Consider the following 19,717-nt stretch of genomic DNA (forward strand, 5'->3'; position numbering starts at 1 on the left):
GCGCCCGCCTTCCCGCGCCGCGCCTCCGCGGCCCTCCTTCCCCATTCTCCCGGATTAATTAAGGAGGCAGCGGCAGGAGGCTGACTCCTGGCCGCGGGCCGGGCCGGGCGCCGCTGGCAGGAGCGCTTGGGGATCCTCCAAGGTAGGAGAAACTTTTGCGGGGGGCGGGCGCCGAGGCGCTGCTCCCCTTCTCCTCCCCACCCTGGGGCTCCCGCCCCTCCCCCTCAAGGTGTTACTGAATCCGGGTCCGGCTTTTGGGTGCATTGGGAGGCACGTGACTGGGATTATAATTCGGGGAGGGGGAGGGGAGGCCCGGCCGCCCCCACCTGCCGGAGGGGTGGGAGCCGGGAGCTGTTACCCGGCCCTTCCGGAGGTGGGGGCGCCCTAGGCGGGCGGCGGGTGCCCGCAGGCTGCTGCAGTTGGCGAATGAGGTCAGTCGTGTTGCCCGCCGGGGCGACGGGCCCAGTGCGGGAGCAGAGAGGGCTGGGAAGGCTGCGGCCCCCGCCCCCTACTCACCTCCGCCTGCCTCAGGCAGGGCGGTCTTCGGACCCGTGCCCCCTACTCCGAGGCTGAGTCCAACCCGGCGAGGACTGCCCCGCGCAGTGGTTCCTGTGGGGGTCCCCAGGGAGGGGCTGGCCTGAGTGGTGGCAGCTGAACTACGGGTGGGGTGGGGGAAGGAGACTCAGCGGATGGCATTGGGGGGGGGGGAGCAGAAAGCTTTCAGAGGAGCAAGTTGGGGGTGCCCCGTCTGTGGGTGGTCTGTGAGTTCCTAAAGATGGGCGGGGAGGTGGAGGAGGGGCCACAGGGTGCTTGGTGCCCCCTACCCTCCTGGGTGCTTGGGTCCCCGGAAACGATGGGCTTGTAGCCTCTCCTGGGCACTCCAGCCCCAGCCTGCAGCCAGGGAGAGGGACTGTGCCCTGCCCTGGCCAGAGGGCAGGACCTGGAGTGGAGAGTTGTGTGATCCTGGCGGTGCTGGAGGGGCCTGTGGTCTGGACATCTGGCCCTGTGGCCCGGCCTCCCAGGACCAGACTTGGGTGGGAGGCTTCTGCGTCCCCATCCCAGCCAAGGTGAGGGAGTTCAGCGAGTAGGGGTCTCCTTGCCGGGCACCTGAGGGAAGCGCTGGCCTCTTGGATGGAGTGTGGCCCGGCCATGTGGGTGCGGGCTGCCCAGGCTCAGCTCCAGGCCTGGTGGGTGGGGGTGTGGAGTGGGGGCAGGCCTGGGTAGCTTCTGGAGGTGACAGCATTTGCGGGGCTTATCTTACTGCTCTGAGCAAAGGGGAGGGGTGGCCAGAAGCTGCCCTGGCCCCTCTCTCGTTGTCTCCCACTGTGTGAGGTTGCCTGGCCCGGGGACCAGCCTGTTTCTTTCAGCAGCGTCATTCCCGAAGGGACAGGGCACTGGCATCGATCTGTATTTGGAGCAGGAGGCGGTGGTGGGGAGGGGCTGGGCGCGAGGGCAGGAGGATGAGCCACTCTGTGTGGCACACAGGAGAGTGATGGCAGACTCTGACCTCTTCTGAGCAGGCATGGCCCCAGGTTGGCAGAATGTGCCGGAGCCCCCCAACCTGCGTTTGGGATGGGGGAGGCCTAAGACCACACCCCATTCTGTAGTCTGCTGGGAGGATGACCTAGAAAGTCACAGTTCGGACTCAGAGGATCCCAGAAGACCCCAGAACTCCGCAGCCTCTCATTGCCTGCCGTTCATTAGAGATGCGGGAGAACTTAGGGCTGCAAAAATGGATCTTGAAGACAGCATTTTGGGGGGCTTGCTAACCTACTTAAGAGGATAGTTCTCTAAATGCTGGAAGAAGAAGAGCGTCATTTCTTTACAATGTGCTCATCACAATAATTGTTATCTGTTCACTTAAGGCAGGCTTCCAGGAGCCCTGTGAGCCTTCCACCACAGCGGCAGTTCTTAGGACAGTATTTGGTGCTTGGAAGTGGCCCGAAAGGCAGCGTAGTCAGGGGAGTCTTAGAGGCTGCTGTTCTTGCAGCCTGCTGTCTCCAGCAGCCAGGGTAACCACAGTTTGGTAATGGCCTGGCTGTCAGAGACCTCTGCTGAGGCTTTTGGGTGACATGGTGGGTGACAGCTAGGGGCATTCATGACCTTAAGTGTGACCTTGGACCCACAGACCACAGCCTTTTTCCTGGTTCTGGTTCTTTTCTCTCAGGTTCCTCTCTCTGCCCACTCGTTGAATCCTGCAGTCTTGCAGTTTCCTGCGTGGCCTGCCGTCCTCCCACCTCTGGGCTTGGCATGTGCTGTCCCCCCCTGCCCCTGAGGGAGTGAGGGGCTTCCTCCGATGGCCAGGCCTGTCTTGGGTGGAGAGGAAGGGTGGCAGAACCCAGCCTGGCTGTCATGTCCTCAGGCTGGAAGCTTTCCTTGTCTCCAGGGCTGGCCAGAGTGCCACCTCTGTGTCCCCATGACAGCCTGTCCTTTCTCTGTCCCAACATTGAGCTAATTCTGGTGTTACGCATCTGTCTCCCCCATGGCACTGCAGGCAGGGTGGGGTGAGCTTACTTTTGATTCCCTGGTGTCCCAGGGCCTGGCACTCAAACACTGGTTGTGTGGCTACATAACTGAATGAATGAGTGAGTGAGTGAATGAATGACTGAACTCCTGCTCCCCAGCCTTCACCCAGATTGTAAACAGCCTTCTGTTCCTAAATTCTCAACTCAGGGCCCGGTCCCCACAGTGGTAGGAGCCCCAGCGTCTTCCCTTGAGCTTCCTGCTCCCCAGCCCCTGGAGCCCCAGTCTCCGCACTACCCTAGCCTGTGCCTTCCCCCAAAGCCCCCTGAGCCGGGCCTCTGCTCCCCAACGTCATCCACCCCACTCTGCTCTGGTCTCTGACTCTTGGCCGTTTGTGGGTGTCTTTCCTTCATGCCTGCAGCCAGGGGCACAGCCAGGTTCTTTGGGACAAGCCAGGAATGTGTGTCCAGCTCCATGGGGTCTGTGGAGCCTCAGGAGGCACCCAAGGAACGAACCTGCAGGGTTAATTTACAGAGCAGGACCCAGGGCCAAGGGCTTAGGCCCCACGCTGTGTTCAGGAGGTTTGACCAAGGAGCTTCCGGGAGAGTGTGGGCCTATGGGACGGGACCCTTGGGGAGACTGGGAAGGGATTCGTGGCAGGAATTCCTAACCAGAGGCCGAGTGGTGGGAAGGATTGTTTCACGTGGGAGGAGGGGAGGAGACGAACCTGGCCTGAAGACCGGGGGATGTGACAGGTGGTTGGTGGCGGGAGACAATGGAGACTTCTGGGTATAGGTGTTGGGGGTCTTCCAGGTGGGGCAGGGGTGCCAGCCCGTTGGAACCCTTTCAGCCCACTAGAAAGAACAGGCATCCTCCCTCTCCAGGCTCCGCACCTGCAGGAAGGGTGGGAGGAGCCCTGTCTTCTTGGCCTTCTTTGGACAGTCTCGGCCCAGGTGTCTGTAGGCTGCAGGTTGTGTGGCAGAGGGGCCCTTGGCCTGCAGGAGGTGGGATCATGTGGGCTGGGGGGTGGAGAGCCATGCGGTAAGCCCCCCTTCAGCACCGCCTCCCCCACCCTGCTCCCCTTCTTCCCAGCTCACCTGTCCTGTGGCTCATCCCTCTGGGCTGATTGGCACTTGGGTGTACTGGTTTACTCAGTGCAGGGTATTGAGCAGAATTGGGCCAGGGCGGTGAGAACCAGGGGTCTAGTCTTGGCTTTGTCTCCCCAGGGGAGCCCCCACCCCGGCTGGGTGCCCAGATCCCTCATTTTCTGGGATTTCTGGCCGGGACCACTTATGATCCTAGTGCTCGCTGGAGTGGATACTTCGGCTGTCGTTTCAGGCTTAGGATGCAGTGTCCTGGGTTATGGCTGGTGAGGGCAAGGGGCCCAGAGCCCTGGTGGCGCAACGGGCTGGGCCCTTGTTCTGCTTGGGGTGAGTTTCATTTCCTGAATCAGCTGGTGTGGCCATACTTCACCCATGCATGGACTTGGGGTGCCTGATGGGGGTGTCCTAGGTAGTGAGCGGACCTCTTGCTCCCAACCCCCTCCTCTTGGCTCTGAGTTGGGCCTGGCTGACCCTGAGCTGTTTGTGTGCTCACCTGTCTCCCTCCTTCAGGGCCACCTGCTCAGGGCTGCCAGATCTAGCAAATAAAATCCGGATGCCCAGTTCAGTGTGAATGTCAGAGAGACAACGAAACGTGCAGTGTTTGGGACATGCGAAAAACTTACTTTTTGTCTCTCTGAAGTTCACACTTCACTGGGGTCCTGTATTTTATCTGACAGCCCTACACTGCCCCTGAGGCTGAGACGGGGCTGCGGTGGGCTCGGGGTGGGGCTGGGGTCTGGCCGTCAGGTCGGGCTCCGCTGGAGCGGGCTTGGACTGGGCGGTGCTGACCTGTGGCCCTCCAGGCCTTGTTGCAGGCTTCTCCAGCCTCTGGCTGAAGCGTCCTGATGCTCCTAGGCCTGGTGATGTGTGGGGGTTCGGGGACCCCCCCAGTCTGGGAAATCCTTGTTTTCAGAATCTTCTGTGCCAGCGTGGCCCATGCAACTTCTTCAGAGACACTGGAAGGAAAAGGGAAGTTGCTGGAAACACCCTATTAGGCACCGAATTAGGATTTTTAGTCAAGATTTGAAAAGCCGCACCTGAGTGCTTGGAGTGGCTCTGTGACCCCACCCCTGCCTCCTTCCAGGCTTGGGGGAGGGGCCTCGGCCAAGCTGGGTCTTGGGCTTGGGGAGCTGCCCCCCTTGGAAGGTGAGTACAGTGAGGTGCTGTTGGAGTTGACCTTGCTGCTCACTGTTGGTGGGCTGGGATGGAGTTTGGCTTCATGACAGAAACATAAGGGGGGAGGATTAGGAGGCGCGTGAGGGGTGTGAGGAGGGCCATGCCTGCACCCTGCCATGCTGCACCGAGGCCTTCGAGTGAGGGGGCATGTGCTCCCACCCCAGTTGTGGCCTTTGGCTCCTGTGTAAAATAGAGATGACGCTCCCTGTTCTGCCTGGACCCCAAGGTGGCTCTGTGGTCCAAGGGGCTCCGTGCTGTGTGGTGGGGACTCAGGCCTGCGGTGGAGACACAATGGGGGGTCATGCTGGGGGCTTGGGGTCCTGGGTGGCTTGCAGGAGCACCACAGGGCAGTGGGGTTGGGGAGAGAGGGTGGCTGGGCCCTTTCCTTTCCTGGCTCTGTGGCTGGAGGAGACCCTTGGGCAGCCTGGAAGGTTGGACAAGGCCGGTCTCTTTGGCTGGTTGGGGTCTAGTGGAGTCTCCAGGTGCATTATCTGGCCACTGGCAGAACCACCGTAAAAGGGGTGTGTGTCTGTCCTTGCACCTGTCTGTCCCTCATGAGCCGGCGAGCAGCCACCAGAGGCGAGGTCAGAGGGGTCTGAGTGAGATTCTGACACGGGTTCGCCCTGCCTGTTCTGAGGTATACTGTTAAGGTGAAATGTGAAATGATCAGATCTTGAGTGTAGTGTAGATGGAGCTTTGACAAATGCACACACTCATGTCTCCCGCATCCCTGTCAAGACAGGGAACGAAGAATCCCATGGCCCCCAAAAGTTCCCTCAGCCCGTGTACAGTCAGTCCCTACCCCAGCCCCTGGCAACCGCTGAGCTGTTTCCTGTCCCTATGGTTTTGCGTCTTCCAGAGTGTCATATAAACGGAATCTTTGAGTCTGGCTTTACTCAGCATAATACATTTATCCATATGGTGGAGTGTGTCGGGAGATTGTTTCCCTTTACTGCCGAGTAGTATTCCATTGTGTGACATACTGTACGTCCTTCTCCCTTCTCCTGGGGGTGGAAATCCAGCACACTCGTCTTGCCAAGTCCCGTGCCAACTCGAGGCCATGTGGACCAGAGAAGAACTGTGCCCTATAGGGTTTTCAATGGCTGACTTTTTGGAAGTAGATCTCCAGGCCTTTCTTCTGAGGTGCCTGTGGGTAGACTTGAACCTCTGACCTTTCAGTTAGCAGCCAAGCGTATTAACCGTTTGCACCACCCAGGGTCTCCAGACCCAGAGGAAGGGGTGCCTTTTTCTGTTTTCTCACAAAGGTGCGATGGGTGCAGGGGCCCTGCAGCCCACCCCCACCCCAGTCGAGTGCCGACTAGAGCCAGGTGAGCTGCACACCTCTGTCCTCAGAGCTGGAATTTCATCCTCGGTGTCTGGTGACTCACATACAGTGAGCCCCGCGATGAAATTACACCCGCGTGCCGCTGCCCTTGGCTCGCCTCCCTGCGGATCCTGTGTCCAGGTGGGCGCCTGGAATGATGGATGCTGGCGAGCCAGGACAGCTGGAGGTCGGGTGGGGCGGGTGGATGTCCGTGCTGAGGTATCTTGCCCATCTCTTATGTCATCCCCCGACCCCAGGATCTGGGGGTCCCTGCAGTGTGCCTGTGCCCTGAGGTATCTTGCCCGTCTCTTGTGTCCCCTTCCCCCTCCGGGATCTGAGGGGTCCCTGCAGTGTGTCTGTGTCCTGAGGTATCTTGCCCGTCTCTTGTGTCCCCTTTCCCCCCCTCCCTGGGATCTGGGGGTCCCTGCAGTGTGTCTGTGCCCTCCATCCTGCAGCTGTTCGGCTTGAGGTGGAAATTCTGTATTTTCCTGAAACAACCAGTAACAAGTTGCGGTAGAGTTGACTCCAACTCATGGCGACCCCATGTGTGTCAGAGTAGAACTGTACTCCATAGGGTTAGCAGTGGCTGATTTTTCAGAAGTAGATCACCAGGCTTTTCTTTCGAGGTGCCTCTGGGTGGACTTCAACTGCCCACTTTCCGGTGAGCAGCTGAGCCTGTTAACTGTTTGCACCATCCAAAGACTCTTCTGAAACAAGGGCAGCGCTTTTTTTCTGGAGCTGTGAGGCCAGTTATGTGATCAGGAGCTTGATGTAGGGTCAAACAGAAAGGGGCTGTGTGACCTTGGATGAGTGACTTCACCTTTCTGTGCTTTGGTTTGGTTATTTGTAGATGAGAGAACAGGACATCTGGTTTACTCAGCTGGGTTAATACAAGGCGGCGGATTTCCACAGAGCCTTGGAGGGCTACGGGGCCACTGAGGGGGTGGAAATGGGAATATGTGGAGTTCCTGCTTCGTTGTCCCCATTTGATCCAGGAAAAAAAAAAAGTCAGTTCCTGCTGAGTTGATTCCGACTGATGGCGACCCCATGTGTGTCAGAGTAGAACTGTGCACCATAGGGTTTTCAATGGCTGATTTTTGGAAGTAGATCGCCAGGCCTTTCTTCCAAGGCACCTCTGGGTGGACTTGAACCGCCAACCTTTCGGTTAGTTGTGGAGCACTTAACTGTTTGGAGCCACATTTGCACCACCCAGTTACCTGAGAGAGCTCTGAGTAGAGTGCTGGTTGATGAGACGTTTGAGAGCCTCTGCTGCCTGAATGGTGGCCCTTCTCGTGAGTGTGACATCCATTGGTCACCAGAGACTCCAGCTGTGTTGCTTGTGCTCTGCATGTGACATCCACGGCCGCCTGATGGCCTGAGTCTCAGCTCGACCATCTAGAAGATGGAGACGGAGCGAGTATCTTGCAGGGTGGACCTCTTGAGTGGAGGGTGTATGTCCAGTGTGCTGTGGCACCTAAGTGAGGTGGGCACCCAGAGCTCTTTGGCTTTCCAGGGCTTGCAGCTACCTAAGAAAAGGGACCCCCTGGGGCGACGCCGTGGAACCCCCCGGGTGATGCCATGGGTCCTCGTTAGCTTTGTTTGTAGTGAGGCTTATCCTGTCCCTTTAGTGAGGCTGCCCCCAGCACTCCACTGTGTCGGCCCTGGCCAGGCTCCCTGCTGTGTCTCTGAAGCCCCTGGAGGCTGGAGCCCTCGGTAGGAGTAGTTGGGAAGCCTGGAGGGACCTTGGCAGGTCAGCCCTGTGCAGAAGGGCCCACGGGTGTTCCTGGGTGACTCCTGGAGCAGGCAGGACCCCAGCTCGCCCACCTGCCCTGCTCCAGGGTGGTCCTGGCAGGCTCCAGCGGGGGTCCTGTGACTGGGCCTCTAGTGCCGTGTGTTCATCAAGGAGCTGGTTTTTCCGGTGTGGCAGCTTTCAGCAGAGAGGCCCAGGTGGGGAGAGAGAGGGCCTTTGGGAAGGGGGTGGTTGCCCCTGGCCCGCCCGGTGTGCACCATGGCTCCCAGCTGGAGCTGCAGGCCTCTGGGTGGGTGGGCTAACCATATTCCCCTTTCTGATCCTGCTCCATTGCCCTGGGCCAGCCTCTCCCTGAGACTCTCTGTTCTCTGCACTCTGAGGGGGAGATGCTCTTGGTGCCCTGGGTTGGAGGCCATTGCCCCTCCCTGGGGACGCACCTTCATCTTCCTTGGGTCTTCCTGACTTAGCCTTTGAAGCCAGACAGACGTGTTCAAATCCCGGCTCACCAGCGTTCCTGCTGTGTGGCCTCAGATAAGTGATTACCTCTCTGAGCCTCTTCAGAGCAGTGAAGATAGATAACCCTGCAGGGTTCTTGGGAGGATCAGCACATTCAGTTGGAGGAAGCTGAGTGCCATCCCGGTTAAGAGCGTTTCCTCCACTTGTCACATGGTGACCCAGAGGGCGGGCCATCCCAGGAGACCCATCCTGCCCTGAGAGGAGCTGGCCCCATCATTCCCTGTCTGCCTTTGGAGTGTGGGGTGTGCCATGCCTCAGTTTCTGCTTGTGCAATCTGGGAAAACCCCATCAGCAGAGCTGGCTTGCTCTCCTGGCCTGTCAGCCCCTTGGCCCTTTGCTGGATGCTGGCCTCTTCCTGGTGCTGGGGCTCCCTGGGGAATCTGGTTGAAGAGCGCACCTGGCAGGGGAGGTGACATTCCATGCGCCCTGGAGGATAGGTGGATTTGGACTGCGGGCTGGGCGTTCTGGGAGGAGGGAACAGTGTGAGTAAAGGTCCGAAAAAACCAAACCAACTGCTGTTGAGTCTCACTCATGGAGACCCCGCGTATGTCAGAATAGAATCGTGCTCCGTAGGGTTTTCCAAACCAAGAAAACCAAACCCATTGCAGTTGAGTTGATTCCGACTCACAGCGACCCCATAGGACAGAGTAGAACTGCCCCATAGGATTTCCAAGGCTGTAAATCTTTATGAAAGCAGACTGCCACATCTTTCTCCCACGGAATGGGTTCCAACTGCCAGCCTTTTGGTTAGCAGCCAAGTGCTTAACCACTGCACCACCAGGGCTCCTTATAAGGTTTTTAGTGGCTGATTCTTCAGAAGTAGGTCACCAGGCCTTTCTTTCGAGCTGCCTCTGGGTGGACTGGAACTGCTAATGTTTTGGTTAGCAGCCAAGCAATTAACTGTTTGTGCCACCAGGGATGAGTAAGGGTCCAGAGACAGGACATGAAAAGGTACATGTGGACTGGTAGGCATTTTATTTTGGAAGTGACAAGGCCTTCCTCTGGAAGCACGTTGGGATGTTGCGCGGGGGCCAGGTGGGGACCGTCCTCTGAATGCCTCCCTCCCTCCCAGAGTGCTCAAAGGCTCTCGCTCTCCTGGGAGAAAGTACCAGGCTGGGCACGGCCTAGCTGGGCTCGCTTCTCCGTCCCTCTCTGCTTTAGCCATGTTATGTTTCCTCGGTTTCTAGAACATACCATGTTCCATCTTGATTCCCAGTCAGCTGTTGCTTCTCACTGGAACATGGTTTCATTCTCCCCCATCCACTTCATTGGGCTAGTTCTTACTTGTAGGTCCCATTTCTTTCCTCAGGCCTTCCCTGATTCCCCGTCCCTTGCAGTCTGTTAGGTGCCCCTTGAAGTGCTGCAGGCACAGCCCTCATCACACACTGCATTGTAAAAGCTCTCGTGCTTGCCTTTCACCTTCACAGAGCTGGTGACGTCAGATGGTCAGGGTGTGCTGTCCTTTTGTATCCCTGCCCGTAGCATGGTGCCTGGCACAGAGTGGGCAGCCAGCACAAACTTGTTAAGTGAATTAGAAGCAAGCTAGGCGTGGGGCACTTGGGGTAGGGGTGGTAGGTACAAAGGAGGGGGCTCTGAAGGTCGAGGGCCTTTTCCACCTCTGGATACTGGCTCTCGCTGACTGTGAGGCCTGACTGTGCCTCTCAGGGGCCAGAGGCATCCAAAGGGTGGTGAGGGGCCATGAACTGCCCTCAGCTCTTCTGACAGCGCTGTGTCTCCCCGGGCTGGGTACAGCCTACTCTGGGGGGGTGGTTTCTCCTCCATGAAGAGCAGCTGATGTGAATGGAGAGAGCACAAGTGTGGGGCCTCAGAACAGTTAATCCCGGGCTATTTAGACACACACCATTACGTACATGCACGTGTGTGTGCGTATACACGGATGTGTCGCATTCCAGAGGCCTGGCGGTGCCTCTGCAGGATAACGTGATGCTTAGGTGATTACTGACCGTCAGCCTGGGACAAGCACTTAACAGTGTCCAGAGCCCCCTCTAGTCCTGGTGAGTGGCAAGGAGGTTATGGTTCCCTATTAGTTGGGAGTGCGTCTGGCTATAGGTAATACAAAATCTATGGGGCAGTGGTGGTTCAGGGTAGAATTCTCACCTTCCACGTGGGAGACCCAGGTTCGATTCCTGGCCATTGCGCCTCTTGCGCAGCCACCACCCATCTGTCAGTGGAGGCTTACATGTTACTCTGATGTTGTACAGGTTTCAGTGGAGCTTCTGGACTAAGACGGACTGGGAAGAAAGGCCTGGTGTTCTGCTTCTGAAAATCAGCCAGTGAAATGGCTGAAGATCCCAACAGTCTGATCCACAACGGGTCTTGAGGATGGCATAGGACCAGGCAGCATTTTCTTTTGTTGTGCATGGAGTCACCATGAGTTAGGGACCAACTGGATGGCAGCTAACAAAGACAACAATAGAAAACCTGACTTCAGAGGCTTAAGCGAAGAGGGGTTTATTTAGTCCTCACAAGAGGAAGCCCGTGGGCTGGCGGTCCAAGGCTGGGGTGGGACAGTGCCTTTGAGGGTTCAGTCACGTCTTCAGGGACTCCGGCTTTTTTCTCCTCAGTATGTTAGATTATTTGTTTATTTTTTAAAATGACTTTTCTTTAATGTGCACAATGCAGTTCTGTTTCATATGTTCACAAAGCTGTGCAGCCATCACCACTATCTTAATTCAAGAACATTTTCATCACCCCAAAAAGAAACCCCATGCCAATTAGCAGTTGCCCTCCATGTCCCTCCCACCTCCAGCCCGAGGCAATCGTTTGATCTGCTTCCTGTCTCTATGGATTTGTCTGTTCTGGACATTTCATTTAACTGGATCACACAATGTGTGGCCTTTTGTGACTGGCTTCTTTGCCTCAGCATTGTTTTCAAGGTTCGTCCGTGCTGCAGCATGTATCAGAGCTTCCTTCCTTTTTGTGGCTGAATAATATTCCAGTATATGGATAAACCACGTTTTGTTTATCCGCTCACCAGTTGATGGGCATTTGTGTTGTTTCCGATTTGGGCTGTTGTGAATAATGCTGCTGTGAACATGTTGTACAAGTTGTTGTGTGGACATATGTCTTCAGTTCTCTTGGGTAAATTCCTAGGAATAGAATTGCTGGGTCTTACAGTAAGTAACACTTCGAGGAATCATCATCCTATTTTCGAAAGTGGCTGTACCATTTTACATTCCCACCAGCAGTGTTACAAGGGTTCTGATTTCTCTACATCCTCCGCAACACTTGTAACTGTCCGTCTCTGATTATAGACATCCAAATGGGTGTGGTCCCTGGTGGCACTGACAGTTTGTTCTTGCCGGCTAATGGAAAGATTGACTCCAGTGGTGCCGTGGATGAAAGGCCTGGCAATCTGCTTCCATAAAGTTTACAGCCAAGGAAACTAAAAAAAAAGAGAGAGAGATTACAGCCAAGAAAACCCTATGGAGCTCACTTTTGCCCTGTAACACATGGGGTCATCATGAGTCGGAACTGAATTGATGGCAGTGGGTTTAGTTTGGTTTTTAGTGGGTGTGATGTGGTCTCACGTGGTTTTGATTTACATGTTGGATTTGTTTTTATGTTTGTGCTCCACGGTCACAGCTACATCCTCTCCAGACCTCACACACATGTCCAGATGCAGTGAAGGGATTAGGGCAGGCTCTTTCTCCTCTCAGAGCTTTACCTTCATGCACACCCTGCTCAGGACTTCTCCAATAGCACACTAGGTTATGTGGTGCCTCCTAGCTGCAAGGGAGCCGGGAATACAGAGACGTCAGCCTCCTGACTTAATGGCAGAAGCAAGGGGATGGGAATGGTATTTGGCAGGCTGACTTCTAGTCTTTGCCACTGGTGGCCCAGACCAGTATGAACTTCTTCATTTCTCCAGGAACAAGAAGTGGAATAGCGGAGCCCACCAACAGCAGATCATGGATGGCAGACTCTGCTGCAGCCCAGAATTGCCATTGCCCATCAAATCCCCCTTCCCTGGGGCCCAGGGGACCCCTCTGTGTGGAGGGCAGGGTTGATCCCCTCCCCACCCAGAGACCACGAGGCCTGCACCACAGGACCCACTCAGCCTGATTTGGGGCCTGGGCCCCACATCTTCCAGCCCAGAGTGAGTGGCAGGGCATCTTGCCTTTAAAGCCAGATTTGGCTGGAACGCTTGGCTGGTGGGGATGTAAAATGGTAAGCCATTTTTAGAAAACAGTTGGCAGTTATTATTTTTAATTATTATTTTTCATTGAGATGTAATTCACATACCATGAAATTCACCATTTTAAAGTGTACAATTCAGTGGTTTTGTATATTTGGAAGGTTGTGCAACCATCACCACTATCTAATTCCAGAACATTTCATCAATCCAAAAAGAAACCCTGTACCCGTAGTAGTCACTGCCCATTCCCCCTCCCCCATCCCCTGGCAACCACTAATATACCTCTGTCACTATGGGTTTTTGGCATTTTTATAAAGTTAAATATACACTTGCCATATGATCCAGCATTCCCACTCTTAGGTATTTATTTACCCAAGAGAAATGAACAATTGGGTTTACGTAACAGCCTGAAGAGAAATGTCTATAGTGGCTTTGTTCATAGTTGTCCAAAATGAAAACAATGCAAATGCCCAACAGCAGGTAAATAGATAAATAAACTGAGGTACAGCCATACCATGGAATAATAGTAGCAATAAAAAAGAACAAACTATTAATACAAACAGCATGTGCGAATCTCAAAAGCTAGCGTTATGCTAAGTGAAACAAGCAGACTCAGAAGGCAGCGTACCTCCCATTTCTGTGACATGGGAAATGCAGAACTACAGGGACAGAGCAGATTGGTGGGTGCCGGGGTGGGGAGGCAGGGGTGACAAAGAGGCCCATGGGGAACTGTTCTCAATCTTGACTGTGGTGGTAGTTAACATGACTATGTGTTTGTCACGTCTCAGAGAAGTGTACATCAAAAAGGGTGACTCTTACTGTATGTGTAGCCAGCCTGTTACTGTTAAGGCAGTTCTGACTCATAGCAACCCCATGTGTGTCAGAGTAGAACTGTGCTCCGTAGAGTTTTCAATAGTGGATCACCAGTCCTTTCTTCCGAGACGCCTCTGGGTGGATTTGAACCTCCAGCCTTTAGGTATAGGTAGTTGAGTGTGTCAACCATTTATACCACCCAGGGGCTCCACTGTATGTATATTACACTTCAGTTAAAAGAAAAACAAACACCTGGATTTGGAACTAGCCTTTCCAGCTGACCCTCCTTTAGAGTTAACTGTTTTAATTGCTCTAGCTGGTGTCCCCTTCCCTCCTCCATGTTGCCGTTGAGTTTTGGTCTATCTTTCAGGTTGGCTGATGTGCCCTGTCCTTAGGGCTGGGCCAAGGGCTTCATTGGGACCTCCTCCTTCCTCTTCACCTTTCTTCCTTCCCCCTCCCCATTCCTGAGCCTTGGGATGGGGTGTGCCCTGTGCTTTCGAGCTAGGAAGTGTTCGAGCTAGAAAGGGCCTTAGAATGTGTTGACCCCTCCTGTCCTTTTCAGATGGGGAAACTGAGACCAGGGCTGGGAAGACACCTGGCCAAGATTCCAGAGTTATAAGAATCAAGATCCAAAACCATGGCCATGACCCTTGGTCTGGGCTCCTGCCCTACACAGGTGCCCAAGCCTCCCTGTCTGCCCGTGGTTATGAATCACCCTTCTGCTGGATTCACAGGCTAGGTGGCCCATTGCACAAAACAGCTGGTGGGAGGCTTGGGAACAGACCATAGTGAGTGGGGAAGCAAGGAAATGAGAGTGGTCTAGTGGCTAAAACACCCAAGACAGGAGAGGAGAGAGACCAAGATGAGCAGAGTGGTTGTAAATTCTGCCCAGAGGCAAAAGGCTGGCACGTGGAATGGTGGCCCTGGGGAATAGGCAGGAGAGAGGGCCACGGATCTCTGCCTGTTGGAGCCCACAGCATCACCTAGTCTAACCCTCAAGGCTCATTACAGTAAATTCCAGCCAGCCCGGTTCTTGGGTCTGCAGAAGGGGCAGGAGGAGGCTTCCCAGGAGACCTGGGTGGGGCAGGTGGGATATCTTGGGTGATGTCTCCTCCTTGTAGGTGATTTGGGCCCTGGGTGAAATCTGTAATGCACAATTTCATCCGTATTATGGATTGGATCATGTTCTCAAAAAATGTGTGTCACCTTGGCTAGGCCATGATTCCCAGCATTGTGTGGTTGTCCTCCATTTTGTGATCTTATGTAACTATCCTATGTGTTGTAAATCCTAACCTCTATGATGTTAATGAGACAGGACACAGTCTACAAGATTAGCTTGTATCTTGAGTCAGTCTCTTTTGAGATACAAAAGAGAGAAGGTAGCAGAGAGGAGAGGGACCTCCTACCACCAAGAAAGAAGAGCTGGGAGCGAAGCATGTCCTTTGCACCCGGGATCCCTGCACTGAGAAGCTCCTAGACCAGGGGAAGATTGATGACAAGGACCTTCCCCCAGAGCCAGCAAAGAGAGAAAGTGTTCCCCTGGAGCTGGTACCCTGAATTCAGACTTCTAGCCTCCTAAACTGTGAGAGAATAAATTTCTATTTGTTAAAAGCCATCCACTTGTGGTATTTCTGTTATAGCAGCACTGGATAACTAAGATACCATATGAAATTGCTCACTGCAAATTAGTCAGTAAACACAATTAAGCCCTTGCGTACCTTGCTTACTGTAAGCCTGTGTGTACCTTGCTTACCGGTTCATCCGCCCCTTATGTTGCCGTCACTGCCGGTGTGAGCTATTTACCCTCTTGGAGATGCCGAGAAGTCTCCAGACTTCCGTGAGGACTCTGTCCAAGGGGCAGGTGGGCGTGGCTAAGCTCCCAGGGACTGCTGTCCACTCCAGGGAGCAGCCTCGGAACTGTTTCACCCCCAAGGGGAGGTTTCTCCCTCAGGCAGTCTTGGAGGGCTGGAGCCTTGGGGCAGAATGCGTGGAGGTGTGAAGATGCCAGGGGCAGGGCCTGGGACCCTTCCCCGTGTCCTGCACCTTCACCTCCTCAGCCAGAAGTTGGGTGGGGGGCCTTGGAACAGGGGCATCTTTCTCATTCTGGGCTGCAGATGGGGTTTCTTGTTGGATGTGGAGCCAGCGACTTGCTCCCGTTTTCTTGGCTCAGCATCTGCTTCTAAAAAGGAGGGCAGGCTCAGTGGCCTGGAGTCCAGGGTCTTTAAGTCACGGGCTGGCCCAGTTCCAGAAATTCTGTTCTGTTGTCTCCGTAACCATCTCAGCATTCCTGAAAGTCCATGATCTTGGCACCACGGAACCCTTCCCTGGGCCCTTGGCCCCATTTTTGGCCCAGAAGATATTATCTCCAAACCTGTGGGGTCCTTTCCAATTTAAGGGCCTGTGATGCCCTCAGGAAGCCCCCAAAGACTTCACTGCAGCCCTTGGCGGAGAACTGGCCTCTGGCCATCCCGCTCGTGTTTGGCAGGAAGGACGTTTTGAGAATAATGAGCCTGCAGTCGCTGGTGTGTTCGGTGGGGCAGGACTGTGGGGTCGGCTGTGCCTGAGGGAGCTGCTCAGAGGACCTTATGGGGAGTCAAGAACATGTTTGGTCTGGATCCAGGCTGACTTTGCTTTGAACCTGACTCTTGGGCAAGTTACTCAGCCTTTCTGAGCATCCATTTCCTCATCTGTAAAATGGGAGTGCCACTGTGCTTGGAGGGTTGCTGGGGGAATTGAAAACACGCCCACCCTCACAGCACAACACTGGGCAGTCAGCACATGGTTGTGATAATAATAATAGCCAAACATCACATGGGATTTGATTCCTTGGTTTGGAGGTCTAGGGCCATCCCAGTTAATTAGCCTAAGAATATGTTTAGTGCTTCTGTACTACCTCTGGGTTCTTGTGAAGTGCCTGGGGTCTTAAAAGCTTCCAAGTGGCCATCCAGGGCTCTACAATTGGTCTCTTTTTGCCTGGAGCAACAGAGGAAGAAGGAGTGTCAGGAATAGGAGGAGGAAATGGAATGTGTGGCTAATTGCCTCCATGAACAGCTGCCTTCTTTTGCCGTGGCACCGAAAGAACTGGATGGTGCCCAGCTACCATTACTGAACATTTTTTTTTTCAAAATTTTATTTATTTTGTTGTTGGTCACTGAACATTATGATCAAAGATTCTATGGAAAAATCTTAGTCTAAAGGGAGAAAATGAAAATGCAGAATGGAATTTCAGATTCTCCTGGAATCCAGACTTTATGGAGCTGTGGAAGCTGGACAAGCCCCTGAAACTACTGCCCTGAGATAATTTTTAAGGTAAACCTTAAACCAAAAATATCCCCTGAAATATTCTTAAAACCAAACAGTAGCTTAGCTTAACTAGTAAAGAACTATTTATATGGGATCGAATTCACAACAGCAACTCGAAAGATTAGATAGGAACCTTAGAGGGCAGTGAGTGTATGTTAATGGGGGAGGAATAACGCAGAGGAGAAGGATGAGAATGGTTGCACAACTCGAAGAATGCAATCAATGTCACTGAGTTGTACATGGAGAAATTGTTGAATTGGTGTATGTTTTGCTGTGTATATTCTCAACAGCAGTAACAGTAAAATAAAATAAATTATTAAAAAAAATAATAGCAGTGAAGTGATTGTGGCTGGGGGGAAAAGTGGGGTTCAGCCACGTCCGAGAGCCCAGGTGGGGTTTGAATAGACGAGTGGTTTCACCCCCAAGGACTGCTCTGTGAGGGAGGAGGAGACCAAGGTCCCGGCAGGAGAAGCAAGTTGTCCAGCATTGCACAGCCCCGTGGGGAGCAGGACTGGGCCAGGCCCGGATCTCCTCAGGGCCTCATCCATGCTGGCGCTGGGACCATGAGCTTTTGGTGAGGGGGCTGCCCCCGATATTGGTCACCTTGGCTCCAGGGAGGACTGGCGTGGCCTAGGCTGGGCTCCTCCGGGCCCTCCCCATCTGTGGGCCTGAGAGAAGGGCAGCAGGGACACTTTGTGAAATCATACCACCAGAGAGAGTTCAGCGAGCCCCAGGCTGTCCTGGTGAATGGAGGCAGCCAGGCTTCCCTCACCCAGTGGACAGTAGATGGAGGAGGTGGAGGTAGCCCAGGGGTGCGGAGGAGGGGTGTGAGTGTGAGCCTGTGCGCGAGCCCCTGTGCACACAGGAGGGGCCGTGGAGCAGAGCATGGTTGTGCATGAATTTCCAGCTCCCCATGGTCCTTGGTAATCATGTTCCGGTCACCTACATGCTGGGCCTCAGTTGTCCAGGATGCATGGTGAGCCCCATCCACCCCCCTCTCAGTGGCGTTGGGGTGTCAAAGGTGATAGTGTGCGTGACAGCTGTGATGGGGGGCAGGGGGCGATGGGCACACCAGCGAGTAAGTGTGAGTGTGCAGACTCAGAATGATGGTGGTCACCTTCCGGGGGACTGATGCCCTGTTAGCTGTCATTGCCTGCTGGCAGGGGCCACGCACTTCCCGTGACGTTACTGGAATGGACTCTGTGGCTCAGTCCTGTCTGATGGTGATCTTTGCCTACAGCACACAATGGGCCCACACTAGTATTTGTGAAGGGAATGAATGGGGTATGGGGTCACACTGAGTGTTAGCCATGGTGTCTGTGTGTGTGTGTGTGTGTGCACGTGCGTGCAAGCAGATGGGCAAGAGGGAAATTGGTGGTGGCAAGCGTGGTTGACAGGTAACTGCTGGATGGATACCTGAATGTCAAGGGCCGCCCCTCTGATGTGTGGGAAGCGTGTCCTCTTCGGAGTCAGACACCACAGGCACCTAACCCAGTTGCTGTGGAGTCGCCTCTGACTCATGGTGACCCCCTGGGTGTCACAGTAGAACTGCTCCTTAGGGTGCGCAATGACCGTGATCTGTTGGAAGTAGATTGCCAGGCCTTTCTTCTAAGATGACACTGGTGGACTTAGACCTCCAACTTTTTAGTTAGCATCCAACCTCGGTAACAGCTTGTATCACCCAGGGACTCTGCTGGAGAGTGATAGGTCCCACCTACAAGTCATCGAACTCTCTAAGTTCTGTAAAACAGCTTGTTGCCTGGGCCTGGTGTTGCTCGTGAGAGTCCTGCCCAGGTCCCAGCGGAGTGCTCTTCTGACAGGTGACGCTTAGTTTTGTTGCTAACACACAGCTCAGCTCAACGCCTGCCAGGCCTAAGTTCCTGGTGAATATCCACTCCTGCTTGGAACCTTCTGGAGCTCCCAGGCTCCGTCAGAGCTCCACCGTATTGCCCTGCCTCTAAACCTTTGCCTTAGATGCCCCCCACCCTTGGGGAGCCAGCTCTCCGCACCCCACGCGCCAGCCACCCTTGTTGTGGTGCTGACAGACGGACTGGGTCTCCATTTACAGACCCTGCTTCTCTTCCCGCTCAGGAGCTCTGGGGCAGGGCCTGTGCGGCTTCACCCAGTTCTGGGTGTGGCTGTCAGCCGGCGGCCGGGCAGTTAGTTGGAGTCCTGCAGATGGGTACCAGGCCCAGGGGTGGGGTGGGTGGGTGCAGGACTGGGACTGGGAGTCCCTGAACGGAGGTGCAGGTCCTGGAGGGTGTGGCATGGGGTATAAAGGAGCAGGGAGAGGGCGGGAGGGCGTTTGGGTTGGGGGAAGGGCCCACGGACAGGGAGTGGACAGGAAAAGGCTCCTCCCCTGGGAGGGTGACTGTGATGAATGTTCTGCAATGGGTCGGGGTGGGGAGGCTGAACACCAGGAGAGGGGTCCTTCCATCTGGGGCTAAGGGTGAGAAGGCCCTTGGAGACTTCAATTTACAGATGGGGAAACAGGCCCAGAGAGGGGTGGTGTCTAGGGAACCAGGCCTCCTGATGCCCATCCCATTCCAGGGCAGGCTCAGGGGCAGAGGGGTCGGGCTAAATAGAGGGCTGCAGGAGGAGGAGGGAGGGAGGGAGCCAACTCAGCAGTGTGGTGCTGGGTTGCCAGCTGGGCTGGGGGGCCCATGAGCCAGCACCCCAGGATTAGATCACCCATAAATGATTAGCTTTTCTCTGCCAGCCTCTTCCCGACAAGAAAAGACCTGATGTTCCTCCTCCAAGTGGTTCTTCCTGAGCAAGGCATGTTTATGTATGGCACGGGGGCCCTGGGAGACATGACAGAGGCCTCTGCACCAGTGCGCCCCAGGGGCTGGCATCACCCCAGGCCCGGATTCTTCCCACCACCCCGACATCCAGCCCCTAAGCTTTCCACATGCCCTGATGAAGACTATATAAATATAAATATACAGCAGGAGGGCAGCCAGGTTCCCTGCCATCCACTGAATGCCAGGCCTGCACCCCTCAGGCCCGCACCTGCAGGAACAGAAATACCACCGCACTGCCATTCAGGAGGCCCGTGTGAGCGCACCCAGAGGTGCTGGGCTGCAGTGATGTCAGTGTGAAGCAGTCAT

General features: G+C 54.9%; 1 protein-coding gene across 2 annotated transcripts in view; it reads left to right on the forward strand.

Moving 5' to 3' along the window:
- Positions 1-3: 3 nt before the first annotated feature.
- GTF2IRD1 (GTF2I repeat domain containing 1) overlaps positions 4-19,717 on the forward strand; it is a 145,691-nt gene continuing 125,977 nt past the window's right edge. Inside the window, exon 1 of one of the 2 annotated variants that reach the window (XM_004380766.2) lies at positions 4-142. The gene's annotated coding sequence lies outside the window, so the exon portion shown is untranslated. The remainder of the gene's footprint in view (positions 143-19,717) is intronic. The other variant, XM_004380765.2, reaches the window with a different exon arrangement.

The sequence above is a fragment of the Trichechus manatus genome, unplaced genomic scaffold (assembly GCF_000243295.1).
Source record: "Trichechus manatus latirostris isolate Lorelei unplaced genomic scaffold, TriManLat1.0 scaffold00077, whole genome shotgun sequence".
Taxonomy (NCBI): Eukaryota; Metazoa; Chordata; class Mammalia; order Sirenia; family Trichechidae; genus Trichechus; species Trichechus manatus.